Here is a 27,192-nt window from a genome sequence, read left to right on the forward strand (position 1 = left end):
AATGTAAAAAATTTCGTCTTCACGGACGCATCTCCTAATGTGCATATATGCCCCTATATGAAACAGGTAGCCCCCAATCCAAGAAAATCGAGTACTCCACTGGACAATCTGCTTTCGTTCATCGGGGGGTCAGATGTTTTGGTAATTTTCTTACTGCTAAATAATTCACAACATCAGCATACCAGGGTGTTTTAACAGTGACAGCGAACAAATGTTCATCTAGAAATTGATCTTCGACCACCGTTGCATCCACTGGTTTTGGCATTCATGAGAGAAATTCAGCTACAGGATTTTCTTTTCCAGGTCAGTCCTTTATTGTGGTATCGAATTCCTGCAGTAAAACCAGCCATCTGGTTACTCTACCATTTGTGATTGGTTTATTTGCTAAATATTTTATGGTAGAGTGATCTGTATATAAGACAACAGGATATCCAATGATATAATGCCTAAATTTATTGACAACATGTATTACAGCTAAATTTCCTTTTCAGTAATAGTATAGTTCAATTCAGCAGGAGATAAATTCTTGCTAATATAATAAATTGCATATGGTTTTTTATCTTCTTCCTACCCAAGGACTTCTCCAATAGATGTGTCTGAAGCATCTGATGAAATTTGAAATGGCAGGTCCCAATTTGGACCTCTGAGTACTGGGGCTGTTGACACAAGCTTTTTCAGATCCTCAAAAGCACGGTCACATTTATCTGTCCAAACAAAGTCAACATTCCCTATTAGTGCATATAAAGGTGCAGAAATATGAGAAAAATGTTATATAAATCTTCTATAATAACCAGAAAATCCAAGAAAACTGTGTACCTCTGTCTAAGTGGTAGGAGTAGGTATTAACAAAATTATTTTAATTTTGGTCGGATCTACATGTATTCCAGCTACTGAGATATAATGACCTAGAATAATTTTGTCATTCATCATCATATAGCATTTTTCATGGCTCAAATAGAGCCTGGTGGCAATGCATCACTGCAACACTTTTTCTAGTTTATCTAATGCTGGGTCGAAATCATCTTCGTATGGTGTAAAATCATCCATGTATACTTCAAGCCCTAAATTTATTAAATCTGAAAAGATGTTGAGGATGGCCCTTTGAAATGTGGCAAGGGCATCACATAGGCCAAAGGGTAAAACTCTGTAGGCAAATGTTCCCCAAGGACAGGTAAAGGTAGTTTTGTCTTGGTCTTCATGGGCAATCTTAATCTGATTGTATCCACTGAAGCCATCCAAGAAATAAAAGAATTTCTTTCTGGCTAGAGTATCTAATACTTAGTCAATGAATGGAAGGGGAGAGTGGTCTTTTTGTGTTGCTTTATTTAGCTCTCTGTAATCTACACAAATCCTCCACTTTCCATTCTTCTTTGGCACCACTACAAGCGGAGAGACCCATTTGCTATCGGAGATAGGGTAAATGAAATTCACATCTAAAAGTTTTTGAACTTCAGCTTATGCAACGTCTTTTAGATGAGGGTTAAGTCTCCTTTGTGGTTGGCGAACAGGTATTGCATCCTTTTCTGTGTAAATGTGGTGTTTACATAACTGGGGATCGATTCCTTTCATGTCAGGATAATCCCATGCAAATGCTTCTTTGTATTTTTTCAGTAGTTGGATTAGCTTCTCTTCTTTTTCGGGAGTCAGGTTGCCATTGATGTTTAAAGTTTTTCCTAGCTCAATTTCTATAGTTTTGCTATTTGACACAAAGGTAGTAGGTATTGTTTGATCATGAGTGTCTTTGAGAGGATCTTCTTCTAATTCATTATCAAATGCTACTTCTATCATGTGACATTGTATGTGCGATCTAGATTCAGTCTGGCTAATAAATCTGTTAATGACATCATCCTTTGTTTGATATTTGAAATCGAGGGCATCTTCTATGGTTAATGGGGGTCTAATATTTTCGGTAAGGTGTGATACAGGATGTTTGTTAGTTCTTATTATTGTGACACTTGGCTGGGCTGGAGGATATAAGGCTAGATTCTTGATATTAGCCCCTCTTGTTATGGTCATACTGCCTTGTCAGTAGCCAATATAAGCGTCAGCGGTTGCAAGACAAGGTCTGCCTAAAATCAATGGATGTCCATCAAGTCAATTTTTAGGGTTTATTATCAGAAAGTCGGCAGGATACTCCCAGAATCAACGGATACCATGACATCATGTAGTGTGCCTTCTGGCCTAACCACGGATCGGTCAGCCAGTTCTAATAAATTGGAAGTCAGTTCTACTAATGTAATGCCCATTTTTTGACAAGTGGTGGTTGTTAGGATATTAATTGCAGCCCCTAAATCAACTAAGGCATTTGCAAAGGTTTGTCCATTGATTTGTACTGTTACTATTGGATTTCCTGGGTCTTCATATTTAAAGGGTGTTTCTTTTCTTGATAATAGGTTGGATAACGTGGCAACTAATTGGACTATTGGGTTATTTGTTATTCTCCTCCTTGGTTTTTTTATACATAGCTCTTTGATGGTCTTTTCATATATTGGGATGTCTTGGATGGCTTGGGGGAGTGGGATTTTAATGTACATATTTTTAAGTTCTCCCAAAATGTCAAAATCAGGATGTTGTATAGGTCAAGTTATAGTTAATCTTTATGGGAATGGGGGAGAAGATGTAGTTTCTTGATCATGAGTTTGTTGTCTGATCACATCCTCTTCTTGTGATGGTTGTTCTATAGGTAACTGATTTTCAAATTGAGCAGTTTTATCTCCCTTTGTTTCTATAATGCGCCCAGATCTTAATTGAAGGTCATTACACTCCTTTAAATCGATTTCTAGTTATGGTGTTTCAATTATTTGGATAGATTGAACCAGTCTATTATTTGGATTAGGGTTGGGTTGGGCTGGGAGTTGTGGTCTTAAGTTAGACTAGGGGTTTTGTTGTAATGCTGGAAGTGTAGGTTGAGGGAGCGGAATGGTTCCTACTAGCTGATTCATTGGTCTTTGCCAGTTTTTCTGTTAGGCTTGACTCTGTGAAGTAGGAGGGGACCATTGTGCTGGATATACATTGTTTTGCCAATATGGTGTGGCATAGGGAAAGTTTGGCCAATTGGGTTGACTTGCTTGATTCGGCCATGGTGATGATGAAGGAAATGGTTGTTGTGACCAATTTGAGAAGGGAGGTTGATTTTGCCACATTGTATTATATTGTTGAGCATGATATTGTGGAGGCTGAAAAGAAGAAGCTGGAACGGGGAACATACCTGATTGTCATGGTTGCCATTGACGATGTTGATTAGGTAGGTACATCGGTTATGGTTCTTCTTCCACTTCCTTGTATATTGCTTTCAATCCAAGAAGTGAGGGAGAGCTCTCTGTAGAATGGTATTTTGTACAAATGGCGCAAAATTGAACCGCATCTAATGGACACTCTTTGTGGCTATGTTTCTTTCTGCATCTGGGACAGAAGATTGCCAAATTCTGTTCTGCCTCTACTTATTTCTGCTTGGCCTACATAATATCAAGTTGTGTTGTCAGAGTCCCCAATATGTCAATTTTGAAATTTTCTAATAAATTTCTAATTTCTGCACGAGTTACTCCTTCTGCGGAGATCTTGTTGTCTCTTGTAAACCTGTCATGTTCTGTTGGTTTTAGTTTTGTGTTGCCTCTTGAACTCCTTATACATAAATCAATAATGTCAGCAAAATTTTCCTGATAAATATCTCATTTTCCCATAATATTTAGTGTTTCAATCCATTGTTCCTTCATTCCTCTAATTAATGTTGTTTTTAATACATTATCAGGTAAGGGTAATGATGCATAAGGAGATCTTTGAAGATTATACTGAAAACATTCAACATACTCTTCTAATGTTTCATTTGGTCTAGCTACCATCTGAAATATTTCATCTTTTAACTCTCTAGACCTGCAATAGTACTGATATTTTTTCAGAAAAAACATCTTTCATTTGATCCCAGTTATTTATAACACCACCACCCAACCCCATAAACCATCTTAAAGCAGCCCCTTTTAATGTAGAGGGAAATAATTTCAATTTCTAGGGATCGGTGGTATAGTCATATCCTCTACACAGCACATCAAATTCAAACAAGAATGCATTTGGATCTTCTGATGTAAGGCCATGAAATGTAGGGATATGTTGGAGAGGAATTGCTTTCATAGGTGCATTAGCTGCAGTATCCACAATGGGATATTGTAGTGTAGAGGTTTGGTGTTTGTCTAGTTTTGGGCCATTTGGTCAAATATCTGCCAATAATCTTCTAGGATTTATAGGAGGGTATTCCTAGGCTGACGAGGGGGAATGGCTTCAACAGGAATGGCCTTAACAACACTTCCTTTATCTGGGATGATAAGAGTTCCTAATTTCTGGGGGGATTTTTATTCTTGAGGTTCTTTAACTTCGTTATGAATTATTTTTGCAGCACTTTCCTTATCTGGGCTGCTTAATAGTTGAATTATCCCAAGAGGAGATCTTGGTTCTTCAGTTTCCCCTGTTTCTCCTCTCCCTTCATAGAGGTTGCTAAGATTCCCTTCTTGCAATGATTTTGGGCTAGAATTCTCAATTTCTTGAAAATCTTGCTCTTCGGTTTGACCATGCACCTTAGCAAAGGCTACAGATGGTGATACTGTGGCCTGAAGGGAACTAGTAGGTTGTCTAGAAGAAATTTTTCCAGGTCCTACTGAAGGCTGAGATTCTACTTTCTTAAGGATTTCATCTATAAAGGTCAATCGGCCAAGGGTCACCGATCCCTTAGCTTTATTAGACTTGGGTAGCAGTTTAGGATTCTTTTCAGGCTTTTTCTGCTCAATCATGCACACAAATCAAATGCTGATTTCTACCCAAAAACAACAAAAAATCTGCAGGAAAGTGGGCAGGGGAGCAGGGCTATTACATGATCCATATGCAAGTTCTTACCTTCCGTTTTTAAAACCCAATTCTCTCCTAGCAGGTTCTTACACTACTCTGGAAAAGAAACAAATGGCTACACTCTTCCCTGGCAACGGTGCCAAAATGTCAAGCAGTAAAAACGGTCTTTTTCACCTCTATTTACCTTATATTAATTGTCAATCCAGGAACGATTTGTTATCTCAAAGAGTGTACTCAGTTTGAGGCAGTCATTTGTCAGAGTAATGCTAGTAGTATAGTGCTCTAAATACAAGAGTAAATGGATGCTTGGACTAAAATATACTTACAAAAAAAACCTTGAAACTCAAATCATGCCTTCAGAAAGCTACAACAATTTATCAGTCAAGGGAACAGTAATGATAAGTCCTCCCTCTATAAACTGATGCAATTAAAAAGCAATCAAGGAAAATATCATCAATCTGGGAACTAGACAACATATGTCAATGTTCACTACAGTCTCAGATCATTCTGCACACTAAAGCAATGATAATCCAAATGACAGGAATGGAATAACAACTGATCTTATTAACAGGATTGAACAGCAAAACCTTAACCTACAGAAATGAATGCAACAGTAACTATATCCTACAGGAATTAATTAACAATCTTACTTTAGAGATGAATTGAACAACAAACAGAAATAGAACAACAAACTACCAGAAATGAAATATAGAATAGCAACTTAAATCAAATATAAATGCACAGCAAACTAGTTCAAATATTAAACACGGAACGCTTAATATTAAAAGGAACAGTAATCTGAGCTTCAATACAGTGAGTATGAATCACAGTTATAAAGAAACCGCAATTGTGATCACGATGGAACAGCAATCCCGAATGAACAACAATCACATTTAAGCGTAAACCATAGATAAATACAGTAATACCAATTTATGAATATATAGCATTGTTACTCTGTAATCGAACAACAATGGAAATCTGTAAGGAACAACAATGTTATATCAATTGTTAAAGGAACAACGATGCGATATAAGGTTAGAATGAATAGCATAACATTCTTGTTGCAGAGAATAACATTACTTAGTCAAGTATAAACGAAATATAACATAACCGATATGTAAAACAGCAAGGCATGCCAAATTACTGAACAAACCGAGTAGAAGAGATCAAACCACACATGAATCGGAAATAATGGTACAGGAGCAAGTGATCCACCAGGACCGGGCGCTTAGCCTCTAGGGACACACTGCTTAAGTTTACTCCATAATCAAAGATAGAACGGCGACAAGATTTATATATTAAAACATCAAAACAGAGTTATAGTGAATCGCTCTTCAAAGAGAGTCGATGACCAAAGTTTCAAATACAAAGGAGAATTTCATAAAAATAACAATAATTCCTCCTCTGGGCTAGCAGTGTTGCCCCTTCTTATAATAGTCGAGTGGAGATATCAATGATACAGAAAATCATTAAGGTAGCGATCCCTCAGGATTAAAGGATCCTGAGGGATTTGCCAAACTATTAGTTCTCATTTATCCTCTTCTTCTCTTGTGTCGATTTGGTATCTCCGTTTCCTTTTCCTGGCTGATACGCTCTAATTTGGATCGCCTTGTTTGAATGTGATTCCCTGTCAAAGGGACAACAGTTAACTTTGTCTTGTCCTTTCCTTTGGGATAGCAATCTTCCGTTTTCTCCTTTTTCTGCATAGGAAAAGGGTAATTATTAGTTATTTCATGTTGCATATAAATCTTCTAGATTTTATCATAATATCTTGTCATATACCTAGTTCATGATGTAAAGAGGTTATGAGTTTTAAAGAAAAGATGAAAAAATAAATGATAATAACATACCTTCTCCAGTGCTCAACAGTTGGAATAGGCACTTGAGGTCCTCGCGACTTTGGAGGAGGAACTCAACATCCAGCGCCTAGAGACAGAGGCACGCGAGCTCCAGCAGCAGTACGACAGTGTCAGAGGAACTGCGCAGATAGTAGTCCTCACTCAGCAGCTTGCGAGGATGCAGCAAGCCAAGGCATTAGAGGAGCAGGTGGATGCGGCGCGCCATAAGGAAGCAGTTCTCAAAGCACGCATTCAACCATGGATTGACGAGGCCTTCATGATCACAACAAATATTAAAGGGAGGCTTGCACACATATAGGGGATGCACGAGTAGATGCAGGAAAGCGCGCCGGCCACAGAGGTCTCAGAAGAAAAGATGCAGCAAGTTCAGCAAACAGCAGCTCAGTGTGCTGCAGACATGAGTACCGTTCGAGAACAATTGGAGGGACTCCGTGCTAAGATCGTCGGTCGACAGAGTGACTCAAGGGCAAGTCACGATGTTTTTGTTAGGGGCCTGTTGGGCATGGAATCCCCCCACGACATGTTTTGGGGCTCAAAGCCCAAGTTTTGAGATGATATTGTTGTAAAGCTTCACGAATTGCAGGGGCGAAATGTATGTTAGAGTCACAGGGTTGTCCGCCCTAGTTTTGAATGTAATTTCGGCCTACCCATGGTCCATTGACCATGGGATTGTATAAATAGAGTGAAGATCTAAGTGTAAAATATAGTTAAGGAGAGCGAAGTATGAGATAGAAGCACAGAGCAAGTGTCTGAGTGTATCTTGCATCGTAGAGTAGGAGAAGGCTCTGCAGCTAAGTGCACAGAGGCCTAGTTGTCCGTAGCTGAGTGCATAGACCCCTGCAGCTGAGTGCGCATGGCAGAGTCAAGTCTGTAACTAGAGAAGAGAATAATAAAAGAAGTTCATTCCAAATTCTGTGTATCTGTTCTTGAGTTATTACATGTTTGATATCAATTGCTAATGTATTGTTTATTTATTGCGTGCACTTGTATGAACGATTTCTATTTTTAAGCATACTTTACACCTGCAAGTAAGCTAAGTTAATCAACTAATATCAGATTGCTAGTAAGGACTTGGGTAATAACAATGTTCGGCCCCCGAGTAGGGCTGCGCAAAGGCAACACCTCAGGCTGCAAGGAACGGATAAGTGTGCATAGCGACGTGCACACAGGGTCAAACCGCGGACCACTTGAACCCATCAGACATCTCTAGGGTGTGAAAACCTAGTTCTAGCACCCTCCCATACTACTTCGGGTGAGACCTCAGTCCGCACTCCGCGGACTGTTGCCAAAAGGGCCAGTAGTAGCTGGATTTGTTTGGCTAAATCACCTCCAAACCTGGGTCAGGCCCCAACAAGCCAACAAATATTATATGCTTTTACAAAAAGGGAGGGGCTTTACCGCAAAGCCCCTATACTACGTGGTGAATTTGTTGTGTGGTCCTTGTTATGCTCCGTTGCACGGTCCACTTCATACTCCGCGACCTCCTTTCTACTACGTGCTCTATCTGAAAAATTCAGATTCCTTGCCCAAAATCTAGCCAAGTTGGGTTGCACCCAACAGGCCCCCAACACTCACATTGGACTCATCCCGAGTCAGTTAGCTACTTTTCCTCACTGTGCACTTCTTCTAAGAATGCTTCTGTGACATGTTTTGCAACATTCTTTGCCAATTTTGTCTCCCATTTTCGAAGTTGTTGAAGCTTCTCATCCACTATCTGTGATATTTGGAGGGCTTCATCCTGCCAAGACTGCGTCATTTTTATCAAACTCTTCTCCTCCTTCTTCAACTCTTCAATTTTCTTTTGCAGCTTCTTTGACTCATTAATTTTTGCAAGCCTCTGCGAGATTGGGAAAGTCTTCGAAGGCTCCCGACTTTCTTCCAACTTATGCTACTTTTGTTGTATTTCTTCCTGTAGTTTCTAAACATTTGGATCTTCTTGCAGTGAAGTCCAAATTTGCATGCTCTCATCCAGCAATTTTCGATAGCCTGCCAATGTTGCAAAGATGTTGGCCATACCATTCTTTAAGTCAATATACCTATGTTCACATTCTTCTGGTGGCGTGGTTGGCTGCAACTTCATTTGCATCTCATACTTGAATTACATTGTGGAAATTTTATCCTTCTACTCCTTGACTACAAGGCTGAGCTTTGCAACCTTGTATTCTACTTATTCATCCTCGTGGACATCCATGTGTGGAACTTCCCTGCAAGTGGCTTCAACCACTTCCCTCGGTCTCTATTGTTGTGGCTCTACCTTTTCCTTGTCCTTGATGCTCTGGCCAAGTTATTTCTTCAACGTAGTGCACTCTTATTCTATCTAAATTATTAAGTGTAAGTTGCATTGTACTCGCTCCTTTATCTCATTTTTTATACCTTGGTGCAATTCATGTAGGACCGGAGTGGGCAGTGCTTCCATGTTCATATTGACATGATCCCAACCTTTTGCTTGCTGCTTTAATTCAACAGAGTTGAATTGTAGAGCTCCAAAAAGTATCTACATTATCCTCATCCCAAATGTTGTTTCTATCAGTCTTTCTCGATGGAGTCCTTGTCCTATCTACGCTGGTGGTTTGGATGTTTGCGCCCAAATCTTTAGCTCTGCAATACTCTGTTGCACACCTGTGATGAGCTCACCATAGCAATATTCCACCCTATTCTAGGATTCCATTGTTATCTCTTGAACCTTGTCTCTGATTTGATCCAGGTCACCTTCAGTGAGAACCATTGGTGTGATTTCTTTTGTTTTATCCACCTTATGCTTCTTTCTACTCTTAATGGTAGCTTCGCCTTGGATCTTTCTTTTCTCTACGAAATTTTTCTCTGTTTTTTCCTTTTCTGTCTCCTTAATCATATCCTTACCTCCTTGAGGGTCATCCTCATGGTATTCTTCATCATGGTATTCTTCATCATGGTGTTCTTCTTCGTGGTTTTATTATTCCTCTTCCTCTTCCTCTGCTTCCTACTCCTTGTCTTTTCCACTAGCTTCGCCATGGTGCGAAGTGTCCAACTCTTCTTCTTCTGTTACACTGTCTCCTGCTTCGTCCAATGAAGTCATCCATTCTGTGGGCCATCTCTGTATTACTTCTACTAGATCATCCTCTTTGACCATATATGGCAATGCATGTCATTCCTTCTTCATGTCTTTGCGTGCCTATATATACAATTTATGAAAATCTGCCTTGAACCTCGCCACAGGGTTGTATTGTTTGTGCAAACTCAATGAAAAGGCACGGATGTTGGTTTACTAATATTTATAGATCCATTTGATATAATATGAAGAATATTCTATTCTCTTGCGCTCGTGATGCTTGAGTGGTATGCCACAGCGAAGCATACCTCACAACCTCACATACATCTGCTTCTATCAGAGGAAACTACATATCTTGTGGCTCCTTCCATGCCAACATAAATGATCAAGATTAACAAAGCATAATGGAAAGATGTACCTTTCTCCTGGACCTCGCGGCAGTCATCCAGGAATTCCTTGCATAAGTATCTAGCCCAGTTATATTGGACTCCATTTGTGCACTGTGCAACTAAAGACACCACCGACACAAGAACTTCATTTGCACGACACTTCCTCATGATCTTTCCAGCCAAAATATGTGCGACAAAGTGGACTTCTTGGTCGTTGATCGAGTTTATGTCGTAGCCCCTTTTTCCTTTAACCAGCCCAAACTTATTCTTCATATTTTCCGCCAAAACGCTGTCCTGATCCTTTCCCACAAACTCCTCCATGGGGTTCTACCCTTGGTATGGTAATCTTGTGATCCTCCAAATCAACATTTGGTCTATGTGGATTTTATTCCCCATCCATAGGTGTCCATCATGTATCAATACCAACAATTGGTGCACACACATTGTGTTTGTTGAAATTTTGTCGAAGTGTGGCATATTCAACATATTGAGCAGTCCTAACTACGCTAACCTTTTCACCCACCGTTGTGGTTCCAATCTCGTCACTCCGCTACCTGGGTAGTGAACCTACTGCAAGTACTGATCTGGTGCGAACTGTAGGTACTTCTTGCATTCATTAAAATAATAGTTTGTAAATTTGAGCTATGGGATTTTTCCTAAAATATATCTTGAAAACAGCACAACTTCTGGCAATAATGGTGTGAATGTCCCATACTTCACGTCTTTGGAATCCTTTAATGGTTTGGCATTTGGCTTCCTTGGCAGGATAAATGAGGGCAAAGGTGAGATGAACATTGCACCACCTTCCTCCACCTGTATTTCCTCCACTTCTTCTTCAATATTGACCCACTAAGGTTGCTTCTAAGGTTTCACAGGTTTGGCAAGCTTCTTGTCTTGATTTTTCTTGGTTCTTTCTTCCTTGGTTTGCTTCATCCTTGGTGATTGTCGTTGTTTTTGTGGCGACGGTTCTGCTACTGTAGGTGATGCTACTGCAAGTGTTTCAACTGCTAGTGTAGACATATCAGTGGCTTCCATGACTTTAGACAATCCTTGCTCACGAAAATTCCTCACAATCTCCTCCCAAGGTCACTTAAATGGCATACACAGCAAAGTCTCCTGAACTTCTTCGCACTATTAATCACTCGAGCTATCAATTCGGAAAATTTATTAATATGAGCAGGAGTCAGCTATTTATAACAATTTTGGCCTTCAAACCTCATCATTAGATTTGGTTTTGTATCAATTTTGTTCAGATTTCGTCATTAAATGCATATCTATCCTTAAATTTTGCGAGTATGTCATCTTAAATGGAACTTTGCATGTGTCTTTTCCCTTTTAACGGTCATATTTCTACTTTCCTGATGAACTTCGACACATCCCTTGTTGTAGCGCACCTCTGTCTTACATCACGGCTTCCTGCAAACTTTGACATATTCCTGAATATAGCAAAGTACTTTCTTCATTGAAGCTCTACCTGCAGTGTTGTTTATATCCAGTGCCCACTTTCAAATGCATGTGACAATAAGACTTTCCTTCTTTCTTATTTAGGGAAAAGCTATAGGGGTAGGGTTGTATCTATATAACTTCAACCTACTACCATTTACTTTTCCTTGAATTAATTCTCCATTTAACTTCACTAACTGCACTGTGCCTCCATCTTTAATATACTTAATAACATATGGGCCTAACTAGTGTGTTTTGAATTTCCATGGGAATTTCACAAACTTAATTTCATAGAGGACACCAAGGTCTCCTCCCTAGAACTTATTTTTCTTAATTTGCCTCTCATTCCAAGCCTTTTCTCTCACTTTTTTTACTTGCTGATGAAATCCTTCTATAAACATGTCTTCCTCCAGAGCAAGTAACTACAACATCCTTTCTTCCCTCTATGTCAGGGTCTGCCATATTTGTAAAATATGAAATTCTTAGGCTAGGGAAAATGTATTCCATGGGCATCACAACTTCTTTCTCATAAACCAACCTAAAGGGTGTCTGACCTGTCAACTTTTTGCATGGTCCTATAAGCCCATAATACTACTGGAATCCTAAGATCCCAGTCATCCATGTTTACATTACATACTTTGTTCAGTGCATTCTCCAAAATTTTATTTAATGCTTCCACAATTCCATTTGCTTATGGATGATAAGGAGTCTTATTTTGGTGGTAAACTTGAAATTCTTCAGTTAATGCTTCAATGGTCTTATTCAAGAAATGTGACCCTTCATCACTCATCAATATCTTTGGACACCCAAATCTGGACAATATGTATTCAAAGATGAACTTCACAACAGTTTTTGCATTGCAATCCTTCACTAGCTGTGCTTCAGCCCACTTTGTCAAATAATCAGTCGCAGTGATTATATACCTCACACCAGTCCTTTTTCCTGGTGGATTGATAGGTCCAACAAAATCAATAGCTCATTTATCAAAAGCATGTAATGTTACTTGTGGCACTAGTGGCATTTCATCTCTTCTTGAAGGTTTTCTTGTTCTTTGGCAGACATCACAAGCTTGACAATACTCCTTTGCATCTTTATTTAGTGTAGGCCACCATAATCCTATTCTTAAAAATAATTGCACAGTAGCTTTCCCTACATAATGTCCACCAGCTGTGCCACTATGAGATTTTGTTAAAATTATCTGTCTTTCATGCTCAAGAACATACTTGCACAATATTTCATCTGGTCCTATTTTATACAAATGTCCTGCTATTGGTGAAAAAATTGTTGCCTTAACTGTCATTTCTTTCTTCTACTGCGTAGTGTATTCTAAAGGGGACATCCCTGTAGCCAAAACTGAATAATGTCTACAAAGTGATCATCCACTATTTTGATTGCAAACAACTATGCATCAGGAAGATTATCCTCTATATTCGTTGGTTCTTCTCCTATTTCCAACCTTGACAAATGATCAGGTCCAACATTTAGTCTTCTTGGCTTAACAACAACTTCAAAGTCATACTCCTAAAATAATAATAGCCATCTGTAAATTTTTCCTCCTAAAACAGGTTTATTGAGCAAACACTTTAGTGCAGAGTGATCTGTGAACATCTTGAAATGTGATCCCAACAAATAATGTGATTCTCACTTAAACGGGAATGCTACAACCTACAGAGATAATCATAAACATAGAGATGTGGTAGAAAAACACTTCATTTCATTAACTGAAAAATATTGAACTATGCTTACAAACAGAATGGGAATAAGATAGCTCGAGTGATGGTAGCTTATCTCTGAGAAGAGATGTGGTGGCTACATGCCTATATACTGAGTTACAATGAGGCTCAAGGGCCTTTTAATTATTGAACAATAAGAGAAAACCCTAAACAACCAAAACCCTAACCCAAGGAGATGTAACACCAAGAGTTTATGGGCCTCGTTGGGGTTAGTTGGGCAGCCAACTTCCTGGGGTCGTAACTTGGTCATATTATCTCTGTTTCACGCATATGATACCTCGTTGGAAAGATCTCTCTAAGGACTACAACTACCAATGCCATTTCCTTCTAATTATCCAACGGAATTTTATCAAAAAAAAAAAAAAACAAAAAAACAAAAAAACAAAAAAACAAAACAAAAAAACAAAAAAAAACAAAAAAAACAAAAAACAAAAACAAAAACAAAAAAAACAAAAACAAAAACAAAAAAAACAAAAACAAAAACAAAAACAAAACAAAAAAAAAAAAAAAAACAAAAACAAAAACAAAAAAACAAAAACAAAAAAAAAACAAAAACAAAAACAAAAAACAAAAAACAAAAAACAAAAACAAAAAACAAAAAACAAAAAACAAAAAAAACAAAAAAAACCATCATTTAGGGCCTTAAAATGGCTTCGAAAGTTCAGGACCCGAAAAACTGCCAAAAATAGTAAATTTTGCTACAATTAAGGAAACTGAAAAACTGAAAGAAACAATGGTGAGAGTCCAAGTGGAATAGGCAGGTGGATACCAATATCCACTTGGATCATAATGTCTAAACTTCTGTAAACAATATACCATAGCCAGTCCTTCCCTTTCTATAATTGTATAGTTTTTCTCTGTTGTAGACAGTTTCCTACATGAAAAAGCTATAGGGTAATCAATTTCTCCTACCCCAGGTTGTGCAATACCACTCCTAAAGCTATGCATGAAGCATCCACATGAACATGAAATTCCTTATTCCAGTCAGGGAATACTAGTATAGGAGTAGTTACCATCTTTTCTTTTAATGTGTCGAGGCTATTTTGACATTCTTCATTCCATAGGAATATGACATCTTTTTTCAGCAATTTTTCCATAGGCACAGCGATCTATGCATATCCTTTGATAAATTTTCGGTAATATCCTATATGTCCCAATGTGGTGCGAAGTTTTCTCACTGTCTTTGGTGGAGGTAAATTCACAATAATAGCAATCTTCGCAAGATCCACCATCAATCCTTGCTTGCAAACAATATGTCCCAGCAATATATAAAATGGTACACAAAAATATGCACTTTTTGATATTCAGATAAATCTGATACTACTTGCATGTGTCTAGCATCATTCTTAAGCTTGCAACATGTTTCTTCTATAACTCAAATATTGTCCAATCATCGAAGTATACTTCTAAGAACCTGTGAATATATTCTTTGAATGCTGCAACCACCACCCTTGAAAATATGGTAGGGGCATTCTTCAGTCCAAAAGGCATCACTATATACTAATGCAAACCTCATTCTGTAGCAAAGGTGGTCTTATGTCGATCCTCTGGTGCAATTCTAATCTGGTGATATCCTGAAAATCCATATGTAAATGAATAGGATTCTTGACCTCCTACATTGTCCAATACTTCATCAGTGAAAGGAGTAGGGAATGGGTCATGTAGACATGCATCATTTAACTTCCTTAAGTCAACACAAATCTTGATTTCTCCTTGTGTTTTCTTTTCTTGTACCACCATAGGACTTACCCACTCTAACTCTTCCACAGGTTCAATGATTCTGATTGATATCATTTTGTCAAGTTCTTTCTTTACTTTTTCTTTGTACTTTGGATTCAATCTATAAGGCCTTTCCTTAATTGGCTTTGCATCAAGATTTAGAGGAATCTTCATAACTCCTAAATCTCCTACTATGCCCTTCATATATGAAAACTTAGTGGGGAATAAATCCTGATATTCATGCAGAAGATCTATCATTTTGCTGACTGTTTCTTCATCCCAATAATCTCCTACCATTGAAAACTTCAGCTCCTCTTCTAATCCTATATTCACCTTATTTTTCTTCAATGTATTTGTTATATCAAGAATTTATAACTCAAGTCCATTCACTTCGCAGAAACCTTAAGATTCTGCTATGTCAATATTGTGAGGGTCTTCATCTTCTTCGGCAATGATGTTGTAGCATTCCAATACATTTTGTAGTTGCGCAGCCCAATCAGGATGCCAAGTGAGTGGAATTTCATTCTCAAAAATCTTCTTTTTAACTATATGAAGGGTTGAATCTATATATGGACAATCATATTCAAAGCTAAATGTTAATATAAACCCATCAACCATCTCTTCCCAGTTCACAGTACCATGTCGAAGTTCTGTTTCCAAGTACCAGTTTTAAGGAATTGTCTCTAATGTATGGATGAACCCATGCACCTATTCTTCTCGTGGAATCTCCTTCTAGGTTGTCATGCATAGCTCAATGTGCTCTATAGAATCAGTTTGACCATCATATTTATCTGCCAACTCTATTTCTACCTAACCAAACCTTATCCATATCAACCTTCAACATTCTTGCCAAGTTCCTATGTTCTTCTTATGTGTACCCGCCATCTAGTAGGAGTAGCTCTTAGGGATATATCCAAATATAACAATCTCTGACACTTTGGTGCTTTTTCTTCATATTCTTCAAGAAAAATATTTATATCACCTAAACCATCATAAAAAGGTAAGTCGCATACCTCAGATGTCATACAACGAACTACTTTAGTAACTCTTGCACATTGCCTCATAAATACTTCATGTAACTTGTTTTGCCAATTTTCCAATTATTCTTCTAAATCTGAAGCACATGAATTGTCATGCTCCAAAATCAACTTGCCTTCAGTAGGGTTAGCACAGTCTTGTTCTATTTTTCTCATCTAATAGATGTTATCTAAATCAGCTACATTGTACTCCTATTTAACTGGTTCAGTATACCATGCTCCTTTTGATGGATCCAAGGGAACAATCACTCTCATAGTGTTTTTTTCAAATATCATTTGCCTCTTCTTTAAGTTGATTATAGCCATGTTGAAAAATTCCCAATCCAATCCAAGTAATGCAGGAAAGGGGTTACTATCATCCATAATTTCTATTACTTCAAAATCGGTAGTAGTGTGCACCCCTTCAATGTCCATTGTAATGCCTAATAATCTTCCTAGAGCAACAATCTTTTGTTGATTTTCCATTCTTAACTTAATAGGTGACAATTTCAACTTTGGTTTACCCATTAACTCCCATGTTTGTTTTGTCAGGACATTAGCTTCAGATCCTAGATCTAAAATAACTTGGTCCATGTCATATTCTCCTATTTGTGCGCTAAGCCTCATTTCCTTTCTAATTCACTTTTGTCTATGTAAATTGTTAACTTCACACATCTCACCCCACGAAACTTATTTAGAAGCACAAGAATTTATCAATTCCTTAAGTCCTTCTACAACTGTCTAATCTCACAACGATTTCATACAAGTTTGAAGAAAATATTTTAAAGTATCTACCTTATATGCTGCATCATGTTCCTGTATTTGGCCTTAGTTTCATAGTTTGGCCTTATGTCGAAGATGATACACTGCAGTTATTCTTCTTATTCTACTACATGCTAGATGTTGAAGCTCCTGCATCTATAAAGCTTTGCTTCACTTCCATAAAGAATTATTTTTCCTTCTTAACATCAAAGGAAGGAGCTTTCTTTGTAGTCTTTCTTACCCATGTGGCTTAAACTTCCTTATTTCCATCTGCTTTATCATTTCCAGTCACAGCTCCACTCCTTGTTACAATATTAATGCAAGGTTCATCGATCCTTTATTCCACATTCATCATCTGAATGCTCTGTATTGGCTAGTACTAGGATGAGATTGAGCATGACATACACGAGTTGTTGGCATTGGGGCACATTAGGCCCAATTCGCGTCCCTGTGCTTCTTCAGTTGTGCTGGTAAAGAAGAAGAATGGGACACTTCGCATGTGTATTAACTACCGGGCCTTGAATACGAACACGTTGAAGAACTGGTACCCAATCCTGCACATATATGAGCTAATGGATGAGCTTAGAGGAGCTAAATACTTCTCCAAGATTGATATGTGCTTGGGCTACCACCAGATCAGCGTTTGAGAGCAGGACATCCTGGAGACAATGTTTCGGTGCCATTATGGGAATTTTGAGTTTTTGGTGATGCCCTTTGGGCTAACTAATGCCCGAACTACCTTCTAGTCTTGCATGAACCACGTGTTCTACGAGTAGCCTCGCAGGTTTGTACTGGTGTTCTTTGATGACATCCTGATCTATAGCAAGACTTGGGAGGAGCACTTGAGGCATTTGGAGGAGGTGCTTCATATCCTTGAGGGGCAAAAATTGTACGCCAATTACATAAGTACTGGAATCTCCCCAATTACATGATCAAATGATTTGCAATACTTACATGTTGTAGTAGGATTCTAACAATCTCTTGCAAACTGACCTCCTGAGTTGCATTTGTAACAAATAATCTGTCCATGACCTCGACCAGCTCTACCACCTTGACCTCTTCCTTGATAACCACCTCAACCATTGTTCTTTCCATGTTCCTCATGTCCATGTTCTTCATCTTGTATTCTATAGGCATCAGCACTGCGCTCCATTATCAATTCATAAGCTCGATAGTTTTTCTCATCATGCCCTACTGATTTTCAGAACTAGCAATATAAGTTTAATGGAGTCTGGACATACTTCTACAATATTTAGCAATCTTCTGCGAGATGTTCACCTCTAGTTTTACATGTCTTGCACCATAAAATGGATCTGGGATACAAAGGATTTGGTGCTCCACTGGCCATGTAGTTTCTAAAGAGAGGGAATTATTCTTTAGAATGGCCTTCTAATTTTCACTTCGTACACCACACTTCTTCTATGACTTCCTTACTTTTCTTCATATCTTGTATCTACAGAGTCAAATTTGCCAACTAAATCTTGATCTGATGCATACCTGCATTGGTATCCCCTATAGGCAAAGCTTTTAATTTCATCGCAAGTTCTAAAGCTTCGACTTGAGTTTCTATCTTCTATTGCGACAAAGGCAATCTTATATGTGGAAGTAGCACAACTATAAACCATTCTTTATGTTTTTGCGGAGCTATTTCGAAACTCACCTGATCAAATAATATCTTGAATGTGTTTGATTTCTTTTAACTATGTGATACACTACAACTCAAACTTAGGCTTCTTAAATTCTTTTACTAGCATTGTTTTAATGTCTGAAAATGATCTGACATGATTTCTACAACTGATTTGATTGCTTGAATACTTCATGTACCATGTCAGTGCTCTATCTAGGAATGTTGTGAAAAGTTTTGCTTTCTTCATATTTTCATCACGGACTTGCTTTGTTGTCCATACTGCTTCGCATTAAAAACAGAATTGCTTCAGATCCTCTAATCCATTGCATTTAAAGATAGGTAGCTTAATATCATCGGCCATAGTTCTTCTTGGAGGGGGAGGGGTAGGGGGTGGGGGAGAGGAATTCGTAAGGGGAGGGGGATGGGGGCTAGGGGGGCGAGGAAATCCAAAAGAACCCTAATTACTACTTGATTCTGCCTTGGACGAACTTTCAGGCTAGAAGGGTGAATACTTCGAAGTTACTTCAGGGTTCTCAAGGCAGTTTTCTTCATTTTTAGACTCACTTAAAAGAGGGTTATAGTCAGCTTCTATAAAAGTCTTTAGATATTGGCCATGAGATATTTTCCTAGTGTCTATTCTATATCTTTCTCCACTTTGCATTGTTCTAGTTTATTCTTTGAATCTTCTCCCAAACATAAGTAACTAATAATCTGACTGCATTCATAAAATTCCCTTTTTGCAAAAAAGCATCTTAATCCAAATTTTTAGAGATCTAAAGAACTTACCTCATGGTCCCTTGAATAAATTTCGTTCTGCTTCTTTATAGGACACAAACGAGTCTACCGTGAACTCAATAATGAATCCTCCCAAGATGCTATGAATCCAAAAATCAAAATCTCTTGAGATCATGTTGTTAGTTTTCTTGAGTAGCTGTATCACTTCAGGAGTCCACTCCTTAAGTTTGTCTCCTTTAAAATAGTTTTTTCTCTCAGTCAACCTTGAAATCCACTCGTATAGCTCCACATGAAATGAACCAAAGAATATTTCATATTGATCTTCAAAAATATACTTCTCCAACCACCTTTCAGTTGATGGATGAGGGTTTCTATTCTCTTTTTTCTACAAATTCTTGTTCCTTCTATTCTACCCATTCTTGGATTGCCTTCTTCGACGGATGAAACATAAACATATCCCTCAAATATATCTCGGTCCCAGTAACAGAACCATTTGTTGGCTTAGGTTGGTCTGACCTAGGTTCAGATCTTACTATGCACCAACAAAACCCTCAATCACTGGTCCTTTTGGAAACGACTTGCAAGCAGGTCCCAGTCTCACCCGAAGTGACTATGGGAGGTTGCATAACCAGGTTTCTCAGCCTTGGGGGATATTGCGATGTGGAAATTTTGTTATTTCTTATGCTTTAACACTTTGCATTCATGAATGACTTCACACTTATATATTACTTCGCATAATTACATTCATTACTTAAATATATCATAAACATCCTTAAAATTCATAGTACTGGAATAAAGTGCAGATAATAAGCAAAAGGCATGAATACATAGACTTTACCATGGTTCATCCCAATGTGGGACTATGTCCACAAGAATTGTTGCTTATAATAGAGAATTTGGTACAAAAAACAGTTCTTCACCTGCGCACACAGTTGCAGGTTGTCTGCGCACTAAGTTACAGATGGTTTGCACACTAAGCTGCAAACATAGGCCTCCAGCACTTAGCTGCGGAGCCTTGCCCCTTTTCCCCTAAGTACATATCATGAAAATGCAACCATAAACATAGATCTGGATTCAATCATGCCTTCCTTCTTTATTATTCATCCGTATATATACTATTACATTGAGGGATTACATTACTGCATTACCATGGTTTCCAAATACAAGGGACTATGGTCCAAAACCATTCAAATTTTACAATATTATATGCTTTTACAAAAAGGGAGGGGCTTTTTCATGAAGCCCCTATACTGCATGGTGACTTTTTTGTGCTCCATTGCTCTGTTGTGCGGTCCACTTCGCACTCTACTACATCCTTTCTACTACGCGCTCTATCCACAAAATTCATATTCCTTTCCCAAAAGCTAGCCAAGTTGGGTTTCACCCAACACTAGTTTAATGGCATGTATGCATATGAGAATATCCTATTTCCTAAGTATGGGATATTGGCTAAGTTGCCCAAGTGTAAGAAGATGGGTAGATCCTTGTAATATTTATCATGTTAGGATATTTTGAAACATAGGAAATAGTTAAGTATAACTTGGTCTAGTGTAGAGTTAGGTAAAATGTGTTTCTTTCCTATGTACTTTTGTAACTTACAATCCGACGGTCATGATATGTTCTAGACATGAAGTGATCCGACGGTTCATTCTCTCCTCGGTATTACCGACACTTGATTCATGGCTTAACACCCAATTGGTCCATGATCTCTATTTAAAGAGAATGGAGGGTCATTTGTAAGGTAACCATTCATGAGAGAAGCTTATGTAAATTTTCATTATTTTTTTAATAAATTGTCTGAAGTGGCCACGTTGGCTCAAGCCATGGACTGTTTCCCTCTTTGAGGGTTTTAACCATGTCAAGAATATTGGTGCATTGATCTATGATCTATTTGTGAGCGGTGTCCTTTGATGTTCTTTCTGAGGAACTTACCCTATAAATTCATACATGGTATCAAATCTATTTGAGGGTCACATCCATTGGTGATCGAAATCTGAAGCCGGTACAACTACATTCGATTTTCATTTCCTAGATCTACTATTTCTGACTGCTTTCGAGTCGAGAGGACTACTCTATTGTGTTAGGAGAATCTGTTCCAGTGAGGAACCCCTTTCATTTCACTCGAAAAGGTTTCCGGTAGCTAGATACGTCATTTTAAATATCTGGAGGTATACAGTGTTTATTTGCAGTTCTAGCTATTCATCTCTCTGTTTATTTTGGTTTATTTAGCTCTTTATTTTTTATTACTGGATCTATACCTTTCATTTCTGTGTTTCTCTTTGCCTCACGACTCTGTGGGATCTGGGCAAATAAAAAACAGAAAGGAAGGATTTTTCTCATCCATATGCTCTTTTCCGCCGCGCCTTAGTGTGATCTCAAAAAATCAGAAACATTGAGGAAAATATTTGGTTTCTGGGTAAAGCTAACTTCAAGCTGTAAGGTTTATTTTTTTGTATGTCCATGTTGGGTTTTGTGGTTTTTGTTTTGTAGGAAAAAAGAGATTTTTCAAGTAAGCACGCACCCCAAAGCTTCAGTGATTATAAAAAAAAAAAAAAAAAAAACCCTTCCTCTTTTCCAAAAATTACTAACCTTTTAAACTAGCTCACTTGATCCAAAGTTACTTTATGAGAATAGAGGTCTTCAGTTCAAGTAATTTTTTTTTGTTGCGTTATTTTTTCAAAAAGCACATGTAACTTATGTTTTAAAGTTACTTTATGTAAATGTGTTCTCACCCATTATAAAAAGTGAGTCACTTATAATTCTAAAGTCTCTTTATCCTTTATTTAAGTTATAATTTACTGGGTAGCTCATAAAATACCATTGTAAAAGTGACTTTCACTTATTTATAAAAGTGAGTCGCATAAAACCTTTTTTTTTAAAGTGAGCTATTTAGATTAAGTTTGGAAAGGTGGGGTTTTTTTTTTAAATATAACATTATCATTCATTTCCGCACATTCATGCACCTTGTCGGCATCTTCAACAACTTTTCCTCAAAAAGCCATAACTTCTTCATTCGGACGCCATTTTCAAAACCATTTTTTTTCAGCCTAATTTTTCGAGATCTTTCCATTGGAACACTGAGTTTCAGCATCTATAGCTTCAGTTTATGTTAAAATGGAAAGTCCATGCCAATTTATTCTTGACAGCACCAACTACTTCCAATGGTGGTCCTACATTATGGATTTACTTAGAAGTAAAGGCCAAGAAACCAAACCTCAAGATGAAGATAAGGTAGCCAAATGGGAAAATAGGAAAGATCAAGCATGTAGGTTGATAGCGATGTATATTTCTCCAGACCTTAGATTCCATATCGCAAAACTTGATACTCCTAATGAAGCAATGAAACAACTCACTAAAGTTTTTGGAATTAAAAATGAAATTAGAGCCCACCAACTCGAAAATGAGTTTCTTACATTGGACCCCAATAATTATTCTTCCATTGAAGATTTTTTGTCCAAGTTCAAGACCCTTATATTTCTTTTGGAAGGTGTTAAGGTTAAGAAAGAAGATGGTAGCCTTATCTATTCCATTCTTACTAAGTTGGGATCATCCTACTCTGTGTTTATTTCGACCTTCCATTCTACTAGAGAAGCCTTTATTTCTCAAGGACAAGACTACAAGTCCCCCTCTTTTGATGCCTTTTGTGATTCTTTAATAAGAGAACATGAAAAGTCTTATATCTTGGTCTTCTTGATCTTGGAAACTCTTCTAAGAAAGCCTTAGCTGCCCAATAGCAACCAAATTCAAAGAATCCTAAGAAGCAGTGTCCTAAAAAGAATGGTCCTAAACCAAACAAGGGTCCTAAGCAATTTCAGTCTCAAAATGATAAGGAAAATAAAAACAAAGGGAAGAAGATTGATAGACATTACCACTTTTGTAATTGAGATGGCCACTTAGAATCCAAATGCTTTAAGAAGATGGTAGCCTTGGAAGTAGCAATGAAGAAGCATAACATCCATTTGGAGCACTCTTAAACTTCAACTTCATCTTCAGGAATAGCACTTTCTGCATGTGATTGTCAAGCATCTCGGTCTGGTTATGCACTAAATGTATCTTCTTCTTCTCATTCTCATGAGTGGCTCATTGATTCTGGAGCTTCTTATCACATGGCCAAAAACAAAGCCATGTTTTCTTCTTTAAATGATTCTAACACCAAAAATATATATGTTGGTGATGATAGATCTCTTAGTGTTGTAGGGACTAGAACTGTTCATCTAGACAATGGTCAATTTAATGATGTATTATGTGTTCCAACCTTATCCTGCAACCTTTTATCTGTATATCAGATAACTCATTTAGGTGAAGGTAAAATCGTTGAATTTTCACCTCACGATGTTGTAATTAAGGACCTAAGAGATCCTAGATGAATTTTAGCTACTAGCATTGTTGATGATTCTACAAGGTTGTATAAGTTTAACAACTTTGGGTCATCAAATCTTCCCTCGGTATTTTTTGCTCATAATGATGAAGTGAGCAAACTTTGGCATGAGAAATTTGGTCACTTAAACTATCCCTCCCTTCAGAATCTATGTAAAGAAAATATGGTGACATGTCTTCCAATGGTATCTTGCAGAGATGGTGTTTGTTCTAGATGTGTACTCGGAAAACATCGTCGGGATAGTTTTGAAAAACGTACCTCTTAGCATGCCTCATCCCCTTTACAACTTGTGCATAATGATTTATGTGGTCCACTTCCAGTTGTTTCATTCTCTGGCTACAAGTATTTCTTAAATTTCATTGATGATTTCTCCAAACACACTTAGGTATACTTCTTAAAACTCAACAGTGAAGTATTTAACATGTTCTTGGCCTTTAAGGCCTTTGTTGAAAAACAATCTGGACATCAAATTCTTAAGCTAAGATCTTATAATGGCGGAGAATATGTTAACAACAAATTCATCAACTTTTGAAATGAGAATGGAATTCAAATGCAACATATTGTTCCATATACTCCATAACAAAATGGTGTAGCTGAAGGGAAGAATCGCACCTTAAAGAAAATGGCTAATTGTATGCTTCAATCTAAAGGACTTAGTCTTAATTTTTGGGTATAAGCAATTAACTATGAAAATTACATAGTAAATCACACTCCTACTAAGGTTTTAAAGAATATCACACCAGAAGAAGCATGGAGCTCAATTAAACCAGATGTAAGTCACTTTCATGTTTTTGGAAGTGAAGCATGGGCCCATATTCTAGATGAGAAACATAAGCTTTAGAACCTAGGAGTGAAAAATGTATTTTTGTTGGATATTCGAAAGATTTCAAAGGATATAGACTTATTCCACTTAAGTCCAAAAATGTTATCACTAGAAGAGATGTAAATTTTGCTGAAAATATATCGGCCTACAAGCCTAGTTCGGCGGATGTGCCACCTCTCTCTATCCCTTCTACTTTTGAAAATGTTTCTTCTTTAGATGATAACAGTGAGGATGAAAATCCTCCCCCACCTTCTCAGGACCCTCCTTCAGCTCCTCAACTTCCAAAATGGGTCCGTGCTACTCGAGATGCAACAGGTGCTCTTGCCAGTGATCCTACAGATCAACGATGTACACGTTCTCAGTTCGATAGAGCCTCTTCTTTACTGGCTCAAGCTTCAGCGAATTATGATCCTGACACCTTTACAGAAGCTTCAGGCCATCTAGATTGGGATGTAGCTATGAATGAAGAATATCGCTCATTATTGGAAAATTATACATGGGATCTAGTTCCTCTTCCAAAGGGACAAAAACTTGTTAGATGCAAATGGGTTTACAAAACCAAGTATGGACCAGATGGAAAAGTTGATAAATATAAATCTCATCTTTTTGCTAAGGGTTTTTCAAAAGTTAAGGGCAATGACTATACTGAAACCTTCTCCCCTGTTGCCAAAATTAACTCTATCCGCCTTGTTCTTTCCCTTGTTGCCTATTTCAAATGGGAAGTCCATCAGATGGATGTTAAATCTTCCTTTTTGCATGGGGACTTGCATGAAGAAATCTATATGGAACAACCGACTAGCTTTATAAAATAGACTCTAGATTTTTATGTCAGCTTAAGAAATCCCTTTATGGTCTCAAGCAAGCCCCTCAGGCTTGGTATGCCAAAATGGATAACTTTCTTTTAGAAAATGGTTTTTCTAGGTGTCATTCTGACAATACTGACTACACCAAGAAAGTGGGAAAGTCTCTTATCATTCTTGTTCTTTATGTTGATGATCTTATCCTTACTGGTAGTGATCCCAACCTTATAAACCATGTCAATTCCAGCCTTAAAAAGAAGTTTGAAATGATAGATTTAGGAAACTTGCATTATTTTCTTGGTCTTCAAGTCTTGCAATCCAAGGAAGGTATTTTTATTTCCCAGTCCAAGTATGCCTGTGATCTTCTATGCCATTTTCACATGGAAAACTATAAGCCAACCCCTTCTCCCTTTCAGTCTAGAGCCAAAATTTCAGTCACTTGTACTTCCCTTGAAGTTGATTCTACCTTATATCATCAACTTTTAGGAAAACTTTTGTATCTGACCCATACTTGTCCTGACCTTTCCTTTGTTGTTCACCTTATTGCTCAGTTTATGCAAAACCCACATGAAAGTAATTGGAAAGTAGCTAAAAGAATACTTCGTTATGTTCGAGGTATAGTTCAGTTTGGAATTCATTACAATGTAGAAGCATCTCCTCTATTGGTTCATTTCACTGATTCCAATTGGGTTGGTGACCCTGATGATCGAAAGTCTACTACAAGTTATGTGTTCACTCTTGCTTTAGGACCTATTACATGGGCTTGCAAGAAACAAAGTGCCATTTCTCTTTCTTCAGCAGAAGCAAAGTATCGTGGTCCCATAGAAGATAGTAAGGAAGCCTTGTGGCTTCGTTAGATCTTGTCAGAGTTTGGATTTTAGCAGTAGCATCTGACTACACTTTGGTGTGATAATCAAAGTTCCATTCAACTATGCAAAGATCCAGTCCAACATCAGCGCATAAAACACATTGAACTGCACATGCACTTCATCTAAAAGCTCATTCATGACCATGTTCTTGAAGTGCAATATTGTTCAATAGATGATCAAGTTGCAGACATCTTTACAAAGGCTCTCACGGAGGCAAAGTTTACTAAACTTCGATTTATGGTTGGAGTTCAAGAAGTTGTCACTAAGGGGGGATAGGCTCTAATGCCTCCTTCCTTCTCCTATTGTGTCATATTTGTACATCCTTCAATCCTATCCCAAGTTGTTCTTAAGGGGGGATGTTAGGATATTTCAACACATAGGAAATAGTTAAGTATAACTTGGTCTAGTGTGGAGTTAGGTAAAGTGTGTTTCTTTACTATGTACTTTTGTAACTTACAATCTGACAGTCATGATATGTTCTAGACATGAAGTGATCCGACGGTTCATTCTCTCCTCAGTATTACTGACACTTGATCCATGGCTTAACACCCGATTGGTACATGATCTCTATTTAAAGAGCATGGAGGGTCATTTGTAGGGTAACCATTCATGAGAGAAGCTTATGCAAATTTTCATTCTTTTATTAATAAATTTCCTAAAGTGGTCGTGTTGGCTCAGGCCGTGGACTGTTTCCCTATTTGAGGGTTTTAACCACGTCAAGAATACTGGTGTATTGATATGTGATCTATTTGTGAGCGATGTCCTTTGGTGTTCTATCTGAGGAACTTACCCTGTAAATTCCTACATATCATTTTGTTGCATTGTTGAAGAAATGGATTCAATACCTGTGTTTACTCTAACCTCAAATTTAATCTAATTATTTTAGCATGTATCATGGGAAAATCCTTGTTGTTAAAATTCTCTTTATGTTTTAATGATTTTCATGTTTATTTATAAGTTCAGTAAGGATAACATTACTTACATGAGAAATATATATAAATATATGTGTTGAATGGGTTGGGCCAAGCCCTTTTAAAATCTCAAGAGGGATAGTAAGTGTAATGTATAAATATTTTCATATGCTAAAATATCAGGAGGGATTAGCACTAAGAGCTTTGCATCTATATGTATGTACGCATATGGAGTTGATCAGTGGTTGGGATTTAAGGTTGTAATGG

Source organism: Pinus tabuliformis, chromosome 1_2 (assembly GCF_031772625.1).
Source record: "Pinus tabuliformis cultivar Carrire ecotype Pingquan chromosome 1_2, CPIR1, whole genome shotgun sequence".
NCBI classification, from domain to species: Eukaryota; Viridiplantae; Streptophyta; class Pinopsida; order Pinales; family Pinaceae; genus Pinus; species Pinus tabuliformis.